The sequence below is a fragment of the Anopheles nili genome, assembly GCF_943737925.1.
Source record: "Anopheles nili chromosome X unlocalized genomic scaffold, idAnoNiliSN_F5_01 X_unloc_2, whole genome shotgun sequence".
NCBI lineage: Eukaryota > Metazoa > Arthropoda > Insecta > Diptera > Culicidae > Anopheles > Anopheles nili.
Genome location: NW_026525478.1, coordinates 572,301 through 577,500, shown reverse-complemented (window position 1 = coordinate 577,500; position 5,200 = coordinate 572,301). Strand labels below are relative to the sequence as shown.

General features: G+C 58.7%; 1 non-coding gene across 1 annotated transcript; it reads right to left on the bottom strand.

The window, feature by feature from the left end:
* Positions 1-125: 125 nt before the first annotated feature.
* On the bottom strand, positions 126-283 carry LOC128729582 (5.8S ribosomal RNA). Its single transcript, XR_008411241.1, has one exon. It is a non-coding gene; the product is annotated as a 5.8S ribosomal RNA (ribosomal RNA).
* Between the last annotated feature and the right edge of the window lie 4,917 nt (positions 284-5,200).

The window sequence follows — 5,200 nt, the reverse complement described above, 5'->3', positions numbered from 1 at the left end:
GCATGTTATGCTCTCTTCAGCGCCCCGGGGTGGTAAGTGACCGCCCCAGCACGCCATGCTGCGCTCGTGTGCTGTCACACAACAACACGAGCAGTCTGAGCCAACGCTTGTCTCAACAATTGAGTAGGCACTCAAGAATGTGTGCATCGGGCGGGTTGAAGCGTCCGATGCGCCATATGCGTTCAACGTGTCGGTGTTCATGTGTCCTGCAGTTCACATTCTGACGCGCATTTAGCTGCGGTCTTCATCGATCCATGAGCCGAGTGATCCCCTGCCTAGGGTTTGTTCATTGCGTGGGCGCAGGGCGGGTGAAACACCCACTTGCACGCACCGGTTGTAAGGTGGACTGGCAACTTTCATACTCTCTCTCTCTCTCGCGGTATTCCACACCCTAAGATCTATGGTGCACCATGACTCTGCGCCCAGCAGCAATGGTCGGTCGCCACCTTCAATGGCACAGGGCGGGTGTGCGTTGGCTCACCCACTTGTGCACTGGCTTCCTCTGCTCGTCAGCCGAACAGAGTCCCCCGCCCCATATGATCTTAGTGCAGGGCGGGTGGAACACCCACTTGCACCGGTGTGCGATTTGGACTGGCAACTACAATTTCGGCTTCAATCAGCTCTCTCTCTCTCGTGTGTTTGAGGACAAGCGCCTCGGCGGTTCGGTAATGATCCTTCCGCAGGTTCACCTACGGAAACCTTGTTACGACTTTTACTTCCTCTAAATCGTCAAGTTCGGTCAACTTCGGCCGTGCCTAGCGCAACCCACGGAGGGACCGCGGAAGGAGAGCCTCCAGAGACCTCACTAAAGAATCCATCGGTAGTAGCGACGGGCGGTGTGTACAAAGGGCAGGGACGTAATCAGCGCTAGGTAATGACCAGCACTTACTAGAAATTCCAGGTTCATGAGGACCGTTGCAGTCCTCAATCCCGACTAAATGAGCATTTGGGTGATTTCCCGTTCCTCTCGGAATGGGGGCGCCGTACGGCGAGAACACGCTGCGGCTCACATTGTAGCACGCGTGCAGCCCAGAACATCTAAGGGCATCACGGACCTGTTATCGCTCAATCTCACCTTGCTAAACACAAGTTGTCCCGCTAAGCAGGGCAAACTTAGCTGACGACCCCCGCGAAGGGGCCACCGGCTGTGACGTCAGGTGCGCCCGGGGGCGCACTGCTGACAGCGTTCTAGTTAGCCTGATCGAGTCGCGTTCGTTATCGGAATTAACCAGACAAATCATTCCACGAACTAAGAACGGCCATGCACCACTACCCTTAAATTTGAGAAAGAGCTCTTAATCTGTCTTACCTCGATAAGTTCGGACCTGGTAAGTTTTCCCGTGTTGAGTCAAATTAAGCCGCAAGCTCCACTTCTTTTTTTTTTTTTTTTTTGTTACAAAGTCGGTTTATTGATATAATATATACATAATTTAAACCTTCGCGTTCCGAGAGGCTGTTTCCCCGCGAGGGATATGCTTCTCGGATTTATAGTTCTGTTTGAAATCACAATGTAAACTCATTTCTCATTCGCTTCATTTTCTTTCAATAATGTTCCCCCTTTCTGCAGATTACGCCACGGCGTAACCAGCAACTTTCAACGTCCGGAGAACTCTGCAGCGCTTGCCGCTGCCTCCTCCGCAGATGTCATCATTTCTCCAGTGCCGTTAAGTGACTGCTGCCGCTGGGCTCGGACCTCGCGACGATACGCGCGTTGCCGCTCGTTCCGTCGTTGTCTCGCTAATTCCGCCCTCCGTGCCACGCTGGACGGCGAAGGCGGCGTCATCGCTCTGCTGTAACGCACCAGCAGAGGAGAGCCGGGATTGCGGACCATCCGCATCCTTCGCCGCCTTTCGTTGTCCCGACGCTGCCGCTCGCGACGCCGATCCTGCAGAATCTGCGCCTCTCGCTGCGACACCGGGTGCGCTGTCCGGAGCTCGTTCAAAACCAGTCGTCTGGCACGTTGCTGAGCGTTGCGCCGCTCACGCCGCCGTTCGACCAGTTCCTCGTGCGCTGTTCGGGAGTCATCAAGTGCCGCATTCCGCTCCGCCAGGCTGGACCGCTGCCAGGTCTCCCGCAGTTCCTCCGTGATGAGGCTGCAGGCTTCGCAGACGCTGCTCCAGTTTGACGGGCTCTGCAACATGTGACCCACCAGGGTCTCCGCTTCCAAGGGTTCTCCATCCGCCGCCGTTAGATGAAGCGCTCGCACGTGTTCAAACCGAGGACACTCAAAGAGGACGTGACCGACCGTCTCCTCCACCGCCAGGCACTGGGGGCAGTCAGGGGACGAAGTGAACTGCATGGCGCTAAGGTACTCCCGGAAAAATCCATGTCCCGAGAGCACTTGAGCCAACGCAAACGTCACTTGTCCGTGATTCCTTTCCTGCCAGGGTGCTATCTGCGGCAACACCCTATGCGTCCAGCGGATGAAACGGCTGGCCGACCGGTGATGATGGTCCTCGCCGTCGTCGTCGCCCTCCTGGTGTTCATCGTCGTCGTCGCGCTGCTCTGCTGAAGACTCTTCGGTGTTCTGCCGCTGTTGTCGCTGGGCCTGCCCTTCCGCCACCGCGTCCCATGAGCGCTGCCAGGCGCACATCGTCGCACGCCGCTCCTCCTTGCGGATGGCATCCGTAGAAGGGGCGCGATCGATGGCATGCAGCCGCTCATAAATCCTGGCGTCCTCCTCCACCAGCAAGCCGATGGGAATGAGTCCGGCCAGGATTGTTGCCACGCTGTGGCTGACGGTTCGAAATGCACAGGCCGTCCGAATCGCAGGGATCCGCTGCGATCGCTGGAGAAGCCTGGCACACGCCTGCAGGCTTGTCGCGCTGTGCCATACTGGAGCCGCATACCGGATGACCGATGACACCACACCCGCGAGCAATCGTCGTTGTGCTGGCTTGGGACCACCGTGGTTCTGCATTAGTGCAGTCACTGCTTTCGCAACACGGAGAGCCTTTTGCGACACGGCCTCGACGTGCTGTTTCCAGCTAAGGTGATCCTCCAGCGTGACGCCGAGGTAGCGGATGGTCCTCGACGACTCGACGATTGTGCCGCAGATGTCCACCGGAATACGCGGGTGTCCCTGACGAAGGCTGCTGATCATCACCATCTCAGTTTTGCCGGCGGAGAGCTTGAGTTGGTGACGCTCCATCCACTGGTTGATGACCAGGACAGCCTTTTCGGCCTCTGCAGCGGCCTCTCTGGGTGTACAGCCCGGAGCCGTCAGGACGATGTCGTCCGCGTACCCGATGATGTCGACGCCCGGCGGCAGCTCCAAGCCCAACACACCATCGTACAGCACGTTCCAGAGGGTCGGTCCCAGGATCGACCCCTGCGGCACTCCTGCGGATACGTCACGAGCAACGATGCCCCTGCTGGTCTCGTACCACAGCACGCGGCCGGTGAAGTAGCTCCGAAGGAGCCTTTGCAGCGGCTGCGGCACCAGCTTCTCCTTCAGGCATTGGCCAATCGCCGTCCAACTGGCACTGTTGAAGGCGTTGGCAACGTCCAAAGCTACCACCATGAGGCATCGTTTATCCCGACGGTTGGTTCTTCCAAAGGCCATGGCGCGTTGTCCTCGGGCCACCACCTCCTGAATGGCTTGCACTGTCGATCTCCCCCTACGGAAACCGTACTGTGCGGGGGAGAGACGGGGAGCGTTGGCCTGCTCCAAGTGCTCGTTGAGCCGATTCAGTACTATGCGCTCAAACACTTTAGCGGCAGTGTCGAGCATGCATAGGGGCCTATATGATGACGGCAGGCCCGGTGGTTTGCCCGGTTTCGCCAATAGCACCAACCGTTGGCGCTTCCACTGCGCCGGGAATTCTGCTCTGTCGATGAGGTCCTGGTATATCCGGCAGAACGTACCAGGACTCGTCCGAATGGCCACCGTCAATGCGCCATTAGGAATCCCGTCGATGCCCGGGGCCTTTCGCGGGTTCAGTGAAGCAGCGATTTCCAACAGCTCGTCCTCGGAGACGGGGCGGATGGTCGACGCCGCCGTCGGTGATGGTTCCGGCCACTCCATCGCAGGGTGTTCGGGGAACAGCTCCGCCACGATGGTGCCGAGCACTTGAGGGTCCCGCTCTGGCGGTGTTCGACTTCCCCTCAAGCGAGTCATCACGACCCTGTAGCCGGCTCCGAAGATGTTGCTCTCTGCCTCGTTGATAAGATCCTGGAAGCAGCGACGCTTGCTTGCCCGGATTTCCGCTTCGAACTGGCGCTCCACGACGCGCGCCATGTTCATTCGGCAAGCACGCTGCTCCGGATCCCTTGCCTGTTGCACTGCTTCCCTGGCTCGTTGACAGGCAGTCCTCAGCTCCGCCAGCTGAGGGTTCCACCAAAAGGCCGAGCGGTTGGCTCCCAGGCCCGGCTGCTGCCTCGGCATTGTGGCGTTACATGCCTCGCGTAGGGTCTTCATCAGCCCTTTCACATCCTTCGCCATTTCATCAAGGCGGAGATCAACCAACAGTTCAGCGAAGATGTTCGGGCTGAACCTGGTGATCATCCACCTCATGATGTTCCGTGATCGGTCTCGGTGTTCTGTTGTCGCGCTCCGTGCATGATGCTCGCGGTTGCTGTTGTTAGCTTCGCTGATGGTGAAGCAAACCGCTCGATGGTCACTCAGAGTGGGCCGGCTGCTGACCGCCCAATCGCCCGGACCAGCGATGGCATGGCTGGCGAAGGATACGTCGACTATGCTCTCGCTGGCAACCCCGTTCCCTACGAAGGTGGGTGTGTTGCCGCGATTGAGCACCTTCAAGCCTAGCCGTTCGCAGGTCAGCAGCAGCTCCTCGCCCTTGACGGACGAGCGAGGGCTGCCCCACTCTTCATGGCTGGCGTTGAAGTCTCCAGCGAGGACGATTCGCTGGTGACCCATTGCCACCATTTCAACGGCTTCCAGCACCTGGACAAAGCGCTCAACGTTGACTAGAGGCCGAATGTAGCAGCAGATGAAGAGCACGCCGTCAATGACGGCTGCTGCCACCCACGGCACTCCAGTCGCTAGCACTCTCTGAACTGGCGACCTACCTGTCGCTATAATTGCGACACTCCCAGACTCATCTGCGATCCAGTTCCCGTTGTTCGTGGGCACGCGATGCGGATCGGACAGGAGGACAACGTCCGCCCGATCCTCACGCGCATGCTGGATCGCAAGGTCTTGGGAGACGGCGCGTCGCTGGCAGTTCAGCTGCATTAC